Source organism: Ailuropoda melanoleuca, unplaced genomic scaffold, assembly GCF_002007445.2.
Source record: "Ailuropoda melanoleuca isolate Jingjing unplaced genomic scaffold, ASM200744v2 unplaced-scaffold1412, whole genome shotgun sequence".
Lineage (NCBI taxonomy): Eukaryota > Metazoa > Chordata > Mammalia > Carnivora > Ursidae > Ailuropoda > Ailuropoda melanoleuca.
Genome location: NW_023182860.1, coordinates 251,611 through 264,425, shown reverse-complemented (window position 1 = coordinate 264,425; position 12,815 = coordinate 251,611). Strand labels below are relative to the sequence as shown.

Here is a 12,815-nt window from a genome sequence, read left to right as displayed (position 1 = left end):
GTTCCCTCAACAGCTGGACAAATGCTGGGTTCTCAAGGTGCAGTGGGGCTGCCTCTCCCATTTCCCTCATCAGCCATCACTAATGGATGACAGAACAAGTCTGCCTTGCTGACTAGGACAGAGAGCACAAAGAGAAGGTGCAACTCTCTCAGCCTGTGACACCCCTTCCCCCCACCTCCTCCTCCTCCACATCTGCCTCTCAGGGGATAGGGCAATAGATCCCATACTTCCAGGCTCCCTGGCCCCATCATCTGTGCCTCATCCATCTCTAGGGCCTGGGGTATGCACATGATATGCACAGGGCATGCCCAGAGGACAGACCCAGGGCAGAGGCCAGAGCGGCTTCAGGAGGTGGGAGTCCTGGTCCCTGGTACAGGGAGTGTGCACTAGGAGAAGAGAGCTCAGCTGTCCGGGTGCATCTCAGTCCCACAAGTATTCCCTGCTCTGTTCCCTGGGGAGGGCGCGCCTGGCCCTGGGTACCTTTCCACAGTACAGGCTTTTGCTTTGTGGTGGATGGATGAGGAGTAAGTCTGCTGCTCTCCCCGGGGCAGCTCTCACACCTGCATGGTGAAGTAGTGGATGGGGGGGGCCCTGTCGCTGCCTGGGACCCACTGGAGCCGGAGGCTGTGTGCAGTCACTTCTGCCTGTGACACCAGGAGCTCTCGGGGGGGGGGCACTGAGCACTCTGCAACCAAAACAGAACAGGCCAGGGACACATGACCTGCTGCTTCTCCAGGAAGTCACCATGTGAGCTCAAGAATGAGGACAAGGGCTGCCCATGAGGCCAGAGAATAGGGGGCTCATTCCCAGTTCGGCAGGCACCTGCATCTCCCTCACGGCCGACTCTGGACCTGCCCCAGCCTGGACCTCACGGGAGACCCTGGCTTGCTCCCAAAGCGCTGCTCTCTCCTGTTGGAAACAGTTGGACAGACAGGAGGATGAGTCCACACGTGCTCTGTGGCAACCACACGTCCCTACATCACCTCGAAATTGACACCTGGCCTCTGCTGAGCACATCCAGGCCCCTGTGGACTCTCCCTGTGATCTTTGACTCAGTGCATCTGTCATGCTGACTCCTTCTTCCTGGAAGCCAACCCGAGCCTGAAACACAGACGGTGTCCCACTCAGCTCCTCCAGGGCGTGTCGCCGCTGCTCTGTCCCCACAGGGCTGGCGACTGGGAGTGCAGAACGCAAAGGAGCGGGGACCTGGCTCCCGAGCTTGGATCGTTCCCAGCATGCATCTCCCCGCCCCATCAATTGCAGCAGAGGAACTCCAGAGAGGAAGGAATTATTGTTTATCATGAAGATGATTGATCTTGTAGAGAATGTGTGGTGGGTAATGAAGCAGTGATGATCGCCTACCCTGAGGTGATGGCGGGAGTAGCCCTTCATCTGACTGCAGTCAGCACTCCTCTGGGAGCACACACATGGACTGTCGGGGTCCTCCTCCCTCAAAGCAAGAGCCCTGCATCCTCTCACCAGCCACAAGGACCACCCTCCTGGGCATACTGGCAATTGGTGAAGCTCTGCTGGGGGGGTCTGCAGGCCCTGACAGACATCCCCTAAACTCTAGGGGCCCAAGGCAGGTGGTGCGGGTGGTTGGCATGTGGGCTGAGGTGTGGGTATGCATCCCCCAGCCCCATCAGCAGCAGACCCGCTGTGGACCAGGGTGCCTCCTGGAGAGCACTCCTGATAATGCTTCCATCTGGATTTAAGTCATGTCACACCTTTAGTGTACCTGGTTTCCCTGGGCCTTCAAAAGTGTTGAATTTCCCTACGGGGCTGCATCAACTCTGAGGAAGAAGGCAAGAGCCTTTGGGAGAGGCACTCAGGGCCCTGAGCATGCCCCGGAGAAGGGGAACCTGAGGACCTGGGCCAAAGCTGCAGGAAGGATTATCCTGGCACCTGTCCAAGGTCTCTCAACCCCCCCCCCCCGTGCTGGCAGCTGCAGTTCAGACAGTGCTATGTGCCAAAAGCCGGAGACCAACTATGCATGGCTGTCTCTCCAGCCACCTCAAGCTTTGGTGTCTCCAGCGACTTCAAGGCTTCCTTCCTCCAGTTAGCAGTAGAGGTAACCTTTGTCAGAGGAGGAGGGGCTGTGCATTTGTCTTCATCCTTGGGGGACTGAGGCTCGGTGGTTGAGTTCGGGGGACTCACAGCAGGCTAATGGCCTTCCCCTGGAAGGTGTGGATCCCTGGAAGATCCGAAGCCACAGATAGGGGACACCAGCATCCCCCTGTTGGCCATCACAAGGGTCAACCATGTGCCTGGGCCGAGAAGCCCTGTCCTGAGCAGCTGGTGTTCCAGCAGGGGTGGCCTCCGAGCAGGTCCCTGGGCTCAGTGGGCACTTCCACTTTGTGGGGCATCAGCTTCCCCAGCTGCTCAGCCTGCTTGTGAGGGAATTTGAGAGAGCAGTGAGCCGCAGTGCCTAAAAGGTGGCCAGAACGTGGTATGGGCCCCGTGCACGCTAGGATCCTTTGCCTTCTACCTTTTGTAGGTTTCAGATTGGCCCTTGGGATGGTTTTCCAAGCACTCTGGTTTCAATTCATGCCTCCCTAAGACTGTCTAGATCTTCTCCTAGAGTGATCCCACAGGCCATGAGGTCACTGGCTCACTTTCTGAGTGCAGCCATGGCACCAGCTCTGACCATGGAGTTCTGTGGACCATGCTGGCTCTCAGGCTTCCCAAGAGGCCACCAGCTGAGTGCAGGGAACAGATAGGGGAAGGGCCTTGCCTAAGTTCACACAGGTCAAGATCCTGATGCTTGGGGACTCCCAGAGCCCACCTGTTTACTCTGTTGCCAAGCACCTTCCTGTCATCCTCTTCCCTGAGAACTCTGGGTCTGGCCCTGATCTCCTAACCTGGATTTGGGGCAGCCCTGCGGAGGGAGCCTGCTGAGGCAGATTCCAGAGTGAGGCTGGAGGGCATGTCAGGCACTCGCTGAGATGGGAACCCACAGTAGATTACTGTAGGTGGAGGAGACTGAGTGTCTGTGGAGGGTGTCCACGTCACGGCCTCACAGCTGTGTCCCTGGCAAATGACTGAATCTGTCTGGGCCCCACTTCTGTAGAACTGGGGCTCACAGCACTTTGTTCCCCAGGCCTTGGTGAGGAGAAACCAAGACAATGTAAAATAAGCATCTCACCAGTGCTTGGAACGGAAGCAGCGTCCGTGGAGACAGATCTCCCTATGACTGCTGGGTAGAAAACTTGTTTATTGAGCCCCTGCTGAGCTGGGCACCTGGTTTTGAACATCAACGATCAAGTGCCTGGCTTCAGGGAGCTGCGCTCCAACAGGATGACTCAGAGCCACCCTGGGCCAGTTACACAACCTCGCTGAGCCATGTCTCCAGCTTTAAACCTGGGACATTCCTGCTGATAAATGTCGGGCTGTGAAGACATGCGACGATACAGGGCCTGACCTAGGAAGCCGTGGACCCAGGTAGTTCACGGCTCCCATTTACGCCCAGCTCTCCTCCACAAGCACCACAACAGTGGACTTGGGCCCCAAGGTGGTACGTCTCTTCTCAGTGGTGATGACAGTTGCCACCAGCAGCAGCCCCTAGTGGTGTTTTGTCTTGGCCAAAAGTCTGAAGATGCATGCCGACTCCAGGGCCAGCTTGGCTGCTGTGAAATGCCTCACCATGGTCCCCACCTCCACCGTCGTGAACGTGCTGGGGCTGTTGCTGGCCAGGCGGTAGGGGATCTGGTACCCTGTGGGCAGGGCAGGAGGACCACACGTTGGTCACGTCACCCCCCTCAGACCCCTCGTTCCCGCCACCCTGCCACCACCACTCTGCTTTCGTTCCACGACATTCTTACTCCACTGCCAGCATCTGAGAGGGAGGGTACAGCCGTGGTGATGGAGATTCTGAATGCTGGGCCCCCATGACCCTCGTTCCCCTTCATCTTTCCCGTCACCAAGATGTGGACACAGTATCATCTTTCCCAGGGCTTTTGGAGCTGAGAGAACATGGCAGGAACCAAGCAGTTCTCCTGAGGGGCAGGCCCAGTGCTCCCTGCTTTTTCCCTTCCTCCTCACCCCTTCTGCCACCCCCCCTTATCCTCCCAGGGCCAAGGGCAGTGCCTCCTCCTAGAATGTTCCTTCAAGTGCGCCCTTCTCCCACGGTTACATGTCTTTCCCCTCAGTCACCCTCCCGTCTGTCCACACATCCCGTTTTGGAAATGGGAGCTGGTGCCAGCTCAGCACTGTCCCCTTCTGTTGGCCCCTCCACTGTGCGCGCACCCAGGAAACCCCAGCGTGGCTTCCATCCTGGGGGTTCCCCTGCAAATAATACCCCCCTGTCAAGGAAGCAGTGGGGTGCATGTTATCAGTTCTGGGGAGCTTCAGCAGCTCTGAAGGGCTGCTAAAGTTCCTTGGTTTTCAAGGGATTGCAGTTGATGAGATGTTATGAATGACCAAACCTCCCAAGCAGGCTACGCCAGACTGCCTCCACGCATGTCTGAAGAGGCAATGCCAACTGTCAGACCCAGTCCGGGAGCCAGCTGTGCTCCTGCCCTGATTAAACCAGAGCTGGTGGGGTGCGGTGGCATCCACAAACACGGAAGGCAGCCAACCTGCTCATTGACAGATGATGTGGGCCTCAAAGTCGGGAAATCGTGGGGTCCAGAAAGAACTTGTGTTTACTCAATAGATGTGTGCCTCACGAACCCAGAAAGCTCTGGATCAGCAGAGGGGCTTCTTGGGTCCATGAGAGCAAGGGCAGAGTGGTGACAATGGTTACTGTCCCATGGACTGTGCTCAGTCAGCCTCCAGGCCTCCCAGGTCCTTTTCTGCAGATGCTTATTGCAGTCAGTTCATCCCAAATGTCCCCTGGGAGACACACTGCCCCTCCTGAAGACCATGGATCCACAGTCAGACCCGCAGCAGCTTGCCTCCCCTGGGCCTCTCTGCTCTGCGCTTTCCTCCCTTCTGTTCATCACCAACAGGCAGGAGCCTATTTGGGTCCAACCAGCCTACTCCTGGTGGACCTGCAATCCCAGAGCCAACATAGGAAACTTTCCTCAGCCCCTCAAACAAAGAGGAGTGCCCTCCACTTTCTGCTCTGCTCACCACTTACTTCTTTACAGGCCACATGCCTTGATGAGACCCTGGGCTCCCTGGAGACCTAAAAGGCATCTGTCTTTGCCTCCCCACAATGTCCTTGGAGTGGTAGGGTTCCAGGGCCCTAAAGTGGAATCATGCAATATTGGTCTTTCTCTCCATGCTTTATCTCACAGAGCATAATATGTTTTCATGGTCCATCCATGTCGGGGCATATTTCAAAATTGAATTCCTTTATAGACCTCCAGCTAATAAAAATGCATTGATATTTTTTTGCTAATTATAACAAATGCACCACATCCATATAAGATGTTATTAGCAGAGTAATTGTTGTCAGGGGGCCTGGGTTATGGGAACTTTCTATATTATCTGTTCAACTCTGTCCAATAATGCCTATTAATTTTTTAAAATCCGAGAACACTCTTTCAGAGAGCGATCTGTCTCAGTCAATATTTGTTTGAACATCAGCTAAAGGTCTGTAAGTTAGCTAAAGATGCTGTTTACTGGTAAAGGCGGGCCCATTCCTGAGTTAGAAATGCACCTTGAGGGGAGCCTGGGTGGCACAGCGGTTAAGTGTCTGCCTTGGGCTCAGGGCGTGATCCCGGCATTCTAGGATTGAGCCCCACATCAGGCTCTTCCGCTATGAGCCTGCTTCTTCCTCTCCCACTCCCCCTGCTGTGTTCCCTCTCTCCCTGGCTGTCTCTATCTCTGTCGAATTAATAAATAAACTCTTTAAAAAAATGCACCTTGACTGCTGGAGTTACAGTGATACTGATTGATTTGATCATTTGCCTTTCCATACAGAAGAGAAGAATGTGGCTTCACATTTTGATGTTTTTCTCTTAAATATGGGTCACTGAATAAAGTAGCATCATTCTTCTTGAATGAACCTAATGAGTCCATTCCCACAGTACCCTCAACTGGGTCATTGGTAGGGTGCCCCCTGTTGTTTGGCCAGAGGTGGAGTTTTCAGAAGCACTGCTTGGGGTCAGGTGATATTCTTGACTTCAGGTGAACATTTCTTCATCCTTGAAGCAAGACCACAAGAAATGCATTACAATAGAGAAGAACTGTGGACATCTGGCTTGAAGCAAGGTCCCAGGAAATGCATTCCGATAGAGAACAACTGTGGACATCTGGCTGGGAGAAGAACTCAGGGAGATGGGTGATCATCTATTCATAGTTCAATCCTTTCATCCCTTTATTCACCTGCTGCCTGCCCAGCAGAGCCTCCTGGATCCCACTCAGACTTCCGGAGCTGTGGCAGGTGGGTGCACACGTACAACACCCAACAGCTCCTCTGAGTGAATGCCTTGATGTGGCCGAGGCATCAGAGAAAAAAAGCAAACTGCAGTGCCCATGACTGATGGCCTGTGTTCACACTCCATGCAGGAGCCGCGAGCACCTGAGAAAGTTACGTAGACCCCTCTGTGTCTCATTTGCCTGTTCTGAGATGTTGAAATGTGATTGTGGCCTACTTATTAGAATTATGTTATGAGGCTAAAAGTAATTAAACAGAAGGAAAGCCTTAAGTAAAATAAAATAAATGACTGGTGTTTCATAATCGCCCTACTTGTTCAATCACTGAGCGACTACAAGAATAAGGTAGACACTGGTGGTGGTGGAGTCCAGAGAGGAGACGTGGATGTCTCCACAGCAAGAGGGGATGGACACTCACTCTTAGCTTTACATCAGAAGGATGCTTTAAGCTCGTGGACAATACATGTTACCATCTCCTGTTATCCTCAGGTCAGCCCTATTGAGGTGGGTGGGGGCAGAGCAGGGGCTGTGAACCATATTCTAGTGGGAGGCACTGAAACATAGAGAGATTAAGTGACATGCCAAGAGTTACCAGTCACTTTAGCCAACATTAGAGAGAGCTTTCTTACACTTTTTCTATTTGTGCACTTCCCACCAAAGGGAACACTGTTCTAATTTGGGGCATACGTAGTAATTCCCCCAAGTGGTGTGCCTGAATCATCAAAAGTGGCCTCGGTTTGGAGCTGACATAGGAGTTGGAATTTCCAACCTTGGTGATTCATTTCATTTGATGAAATCAGAAGTTCCCAGAGGGACTTACCATGGGGGGTCCGCGGGTGGATGGCACATGCAGCAGTCAGAAACCCAGGAGTGACGTCAGGGTTGTTCTGACCTATCAAGGGTAATAATTAGTAGAATGATTAGAATAAGAAAACGGGAATAAAGGGGTCGTTCCGGGTGAATGGCAACAAGGGTTTATGGAAAATGAGAAGAATTATTTTAACTGAGCAGATACAAAACAGAAAAAGAATTAAATGGGAGTCTTGACCCAATATCTTGTGTGGGAAATGCCCACTAGCCATCACAGTTTGCCTGTTTTGAAAATCTTGGGGCAACTGCCTGCTTCTGAAGACTGGCTATTTCCAGAGGATCTCTGAGAAGCCTCAGTTTGAGTGGCCCCTAATTGTGTGAAATTCTGATTTTTTAAATTATTTTATTTATTTTAGTGGAGACATATGAAGCCAAGGGTGAACTCCCAGGAGTTACACTGCTTNGAACTCTCAGGAGTTACACTGCTTTGTTTTTTAACAGTGCATGAAGGGGTCCCTTCCAAGGATATGTAAGGGCAGTTTTTCTCTGATGTCTCTTCCTGAGGTTGAAGACCATGAAGAGGCTTCTAGGAAGATTTCAGGAATGGAGGCCTGAAGCTGTTGGTGAAAAACTTGGGCACTATTACAAGAGCTCTTTGCAATATGCTGCCATGTCTGCACGTAGTAGGGTAGTGCAATCTAGTCTGGGTAGTGAAATTCCTAGAGATAAGGAACTTCCAGCTACTCATTTAGTGGGAGAGCCCGTGTGTTCCCAAGGGAATGGACTGGAGAGCCATCACCTCTAGTGTGTATTNAGCTCGTGTGTATTTGCACCCACGGAGCTCACAGGTTTCTGAAAGTTTCGCTACTTTTAATGGAAGGATGAAAATGTTTTTTCCACTTGAAACAGATTATGTCTTAAATAATGAACTGTGTTCCAGCAAAATTGTAATTTCTTGTGAAACTCTATACTTCTTTTTGGTCAAGGTTGAGAGCAAGTAAAGAGAATCCTTTTTAGGGGCTTTTTTTTTTCCTCTGGACAAAGTCGGAGATCATTCACACATTGTATAAGAACTGAATTACAAGGGAAACTTAGATTTCCTTTTTCAGTCTTTATTGAGCACATGGGAAAAGGAGAGGGGCCTTCAGTGAACTCCTGGGCCATGACTGTCCAGGTATGCCACTGNTATGACTTTCCAGGTATGCCACTGTTCTGTCCAGGAGAGAACAAAAAGGATATACCCTTCTGGTCTCTTAGTGAAACAACTTTGGATTCAGAATTTCTTTTGGAGGCCTCAACATAGCATCCAAAATGTGCTGCCCATTGGGCTTCCTCCTTTCCGATGATGCTTCTCAAATGAATGATTTTGCTCCAATCAGATTGTCTAGAGTTGGCCTTGAAAAGCCAAATCATCGTTGGTGATGTCGTGGGAACAAGAATTCGGATTGTGGTGAATGTGCACATGAGCATCAGACATTTTTTTTCTGGAAGAGGAGAGGGGTTAGTTTTAGAGGATTCCCAAGAAAGCTGGTGACAGTTGGTAGAAATAGAACATTTGTGCATCTCATTCCATGAGCCCCCCAAATGACAGGGCTGAAGAGAGAGATGATAGATTTGAAGATCCAAGAACATCAAGTGCCTGGAGGAGCCCAGGTCCTCCAGGAGGAGGATCATAAAAAGCAGGAAAGGAACTTGGCCAAAGCTACAACAAGGACCTTATCAATAAGAGAGAGGAGAGGGGTGCCTGGGTGGCAAAGGCGGTTAAGCATGTGACTCCTGATTTCTGCTCAGTTCATGATCTCTGGGTCCTGGGGTCAAGTCCCATGTCAGGCTCTGCCCTCAGTGGGGATTCTGCTTTGGGGTCTCCCTCAATCTTCCTCTGTCCCTCCCCCATTCGTGCCATCTCAATCTCTCCCAAAATAAAATAAATAAATCTTTACCAAAAAAAAAAAAGAATATAAAAATGAAAGAGGAAATAAATTACATGCAGATGGTGGATCTATGGGTCCGAGTCTTCGAAACCTGCGAAGTCGTCTTCCTTACGGATGACAGTGGGCATTGTCATGGCCTGGTCTTGAGAAAGGAAAGGGGACAATCAAGGTGAGGTGAGGACTCAGGCCACTGGCCCTGGGATTATGTCCATGACCCCAAAACTCAATGCTGCCCTCAGCTCCGCAGTGCCCCCACCTCACTACCCATGGGGCCGTGATCCCCTTACCTCACTGATGAGAAAGGCATCCAGCGTCTCTGGGCCCCTCCAGCCCTCAGATGTCATAACTGGGACCAGGAAGCAGTGTCTGTCAGTCCATTCTTTCAATAGGCAGCCATGTTGGTGCCCATGACCTTCTGTCCTCATGGTTTCCCACCTTCCTCTGCTCCCTCCTGCTACCCTCCCTCCTCTCCCTGAATCATTAATTTCTTATTTCCCTTCTCCTGTCACCTCCAACAACCGGACTGTTCTCTGCAATGGGAACAGTGGAGGAACGATCATGGGTTTACTGACACACTCCCTAAGTCAATCAGTTGATCAATGAGCTAACATGAAGGTGGCTGCCACGGGCCTGGGGTGATGCTGGGCCATGAGAGTGACCATCAACTGGGCAATCAAGTGACTGCCCATGCCTGGGATAATCTTGGGTACTTAAGACATACTTCCTATTGATGACAGCCCATAAGTGTCCTAGCCCAGAGAGGAGATGAATGTGACAGTAGCGGTAATGGTACTTGTCCAAATTCCCCTAGTATGTCAGTGGGGTGACAGGCATTCTCGAGCTGGTGCGGCCACATAAACACTAGTAGCTGCAGTGTTCACCAAAGACCCTGAGACATGGAAGGACTAGGGGAGGCACTGAGCAGATGGTTGGAAGGTCCGAGTGTGGGCCGTGACCATGATGTGGGTCCTGGCCCATCGATGTCAGTAGGATGTGACAGGAGCAAAGACCCTGGACCCACTTACCAGAGCCTCTGTCTTGGGCCCGGTCAGTCTCAGGAGACCAGCTCAGAGGGACCGTGAGAGCCTGTGTGTGCAACCAGCCCAGCAGCCTTCACAGAGGCCTCAAGAATTCCCATCAGCCAGGGAGGGTCTCCAGGCAGCTGCATATGGGTCTCTCTCCCATGGAGCCAAGTGCAGGTCTTGCTCTGGTCCCAGTATAAGGGATGTGGTGAGGAGAAGAGAGAAACGTGCTCCAGGATGTGACTCTCACCTCACCTGTGCAGAAGAATGACTCAGGGAGTACTGCTTCCTTTGAATCGGGTTAGAGCATATGGAGACATTTGGTTCCCAGGCATGAGCTGAGGGCCACCGCTTGGCCTCCCACGGTAATAGGGCTATAATGTGTGCCCTGTGACGAGATTTCTTTATCTCGTCTTTTCATTTCTTTGCTTTTTTTTTCTTTCTTAGGTTCTTTCTTTCTTTCTTTTTTTTGAGAATGTGGACAATGGGAATGGTGCTGTGGCAGTGGGATACACCTCCTGGAAAAATATGCAATCTCTCTCTCACTCTTTCCATATCTCCCTCTCCCTCTCTGCCTCTCTCTGTCTGTGTCTGTTTCTCCCTGTCTCCCACACAAAATCACACACTCACAATCACACCATATAGAGCCACAAAAGTCACCCCAACCCCAAGCCTCATGCACACACACCCACACCACACACAGGGAATACAATGGCTTCCTAGGACTGTAGACACAGGGACACACTTTTCACCTGGGAAATCTCCTGTCCCCCACACCCCCACAACCCAACCAGGGCAGCTCACCTGCCTGAGGGTTGCGAGGATGTCGCACCTGCATTACCACCTAGAGTTTTGTCTCAGGAAGAGGCTGACTCCAGAATATGTACCACTTTCGCTGGTTGCCGGCATCACCTGGGGGTACAGAAAAGAGGACACTGTGAGGCTCAGGTCATGCTACACACTGTCTGTCTGCATGAGCTTTATTTCCCTCAGTGACTTTAGGAACCCAGATGGAACACAGTGGTTGAGACCAACGGCCCCAAAGTAAGTCAACTGGATGCCTTAGGAAGTTGTTTTTCCTGCGGGATGTATCTGTCCAGTCCATTCAGGATGGTGACTACAAAATGCCTCATCCAAGCCAGAGAAAGTGTTACTGAGGGACAGGATCCTACCACAGCGTTTAGAACCAGGTTTGGTGTCGCCAATGGTAAATGTCCTCTCAAATCAGCTAACAGTTTGCAAGAGACAACCACTCAATGCTCTCCCCAAAAGGAAAATTGTTTGAGATATATATGTATAATCTCAAATATATATTGTGTGATTTTCATCTTAATTGGATTGGAAAGAAACCAGGAAAGCAACGTCTGTTCCTCGGACAAACAACGTCTAGGTCACCATGGCAAGAGGTGTGCCTTTAGCGCTGTCTTGTCTGATTACAATGAAGACTTCCTCCAAGGCATCTAGGACTCAGAGTATACATTAGCAAATTCCTTTTGTTGCTCAAGAATATTCATGAAGTGTTGCTTGATATGGACACGAGGCTGGGGTCTATGGAGCCAGCTGGTTTTGAAGCATGGACTGAAGTGTCCCTGCTGGGCCACCCACCGCAGTAAGGATCTAAAGTGTGCAGTGTGATAGCATGGCTTTGGAGAAGGGTGATATCATGCAGTATCTGTCTGACATATCTCCTGGAGAAACAAGTTTATCTCTCCCTCTCTCTGTCTCTCTATCTTTCTGTCTTCTCTTTCTCTGTCTCTGTCTTTGTCTCTGTTTCTCTTGCTCTCTCTCTCACACACACACACACACTTACAATCACACTACACAAGACTAACCCCCAAGCCTCAGGCACACACACCCACACCACCCAGGGGGAATGCATTGATTTCCTAGGACTGGAGACACATGCATATATTTTCTCACCCGGATGTCTGCTTTTCCCCACACTCCCAATCCTCAGTCCTCTCAGGAAACTGGAATCAGATGGCTCTCCAGCTGAGGACAGTGAGGACATCCCCCCACCTGCCATAACATCTAGAGTTTTTCCTCAGCAAGGAACTGATTCCAGAATATGTACCACTTCCACATGGTGCTGGGGCCACCTGCATAAAGAAAAGAACACACCCTGAGAGTCAGTTCATATGCCTACTGTGCCATCACCAGTTTTCTTGGTGACTATTGAAAACCAAATGAGAGACAGAAGGAAAGACAAAGACACGGAAAGGAAGCACAGTGTGCCCCCATGGAAAAAGCATGAGCTTTTCCTGGGGGATGGATCTCTCAAATTCCCTGAAGTACAATTACAAAACTCTTAATTCAGGGAGGAATAACTGCTTCTGAGTAAAAGGTCCCCTACCACACAGTTTACAACCTCCCCTCCCAACACCCAAAAAAAATGGTACCTCATGTCTAAAAACTACACTGTCATGTTGTCATAGCTGAACTCACTTCAAAAAGAGGAAACTCAAGTAAGAAACATTTCTTTCTCAGGCAAAGACAGCCAAGCTTACCCTGGATGTGTTGGGCCACAGTGCTTTCTTGCCAAGGTCCTCCACCACACCACCGGTAGACTCCAAAAGGACACAGAGTGAGAGTCAGTCCATTGTTGGTCCTACTCGGGAATTACTGTGTGATCACTGTTGATATGGACAGGGGACAAGACGGTATGGGAATGACTGGTTAAGAAGCATGGGCTGAGTGGCTGCTGGGCCATTCTCCTTGGTGGGTGAGG

At 50.9% G+C, this 12,815-nt stretch overlaps 1 long non-coding RNA gene across 1 annotated transcript; it reads right to left on the bottom strand.

The window, feature by feature from the left end:
* Positions 1 to 7,142: 7,142 nt before the first annotated feature.
* On the bottom strand, positions 7,143 to 12,686 carry LOC117797790. Its single transcript, XR_004622694.1, has 6 exons — positions 12,595 to 12,686; positions 12,008 to 12,186; positions 10,892 to 10,999; positions 10,091 to 10,342; positions 9,119 to 9,207; positions 7,143 to 7,216 (listed from the first exon to the last, which is right to left on the bottom strand). It is a non-coding gene; the product is annotated as an uncharacterized LOC117797790 (long non-coding RNA).
* Between the last annotated feature and the right edge of the window lie 129 nt (positions 12,687 to 12,815).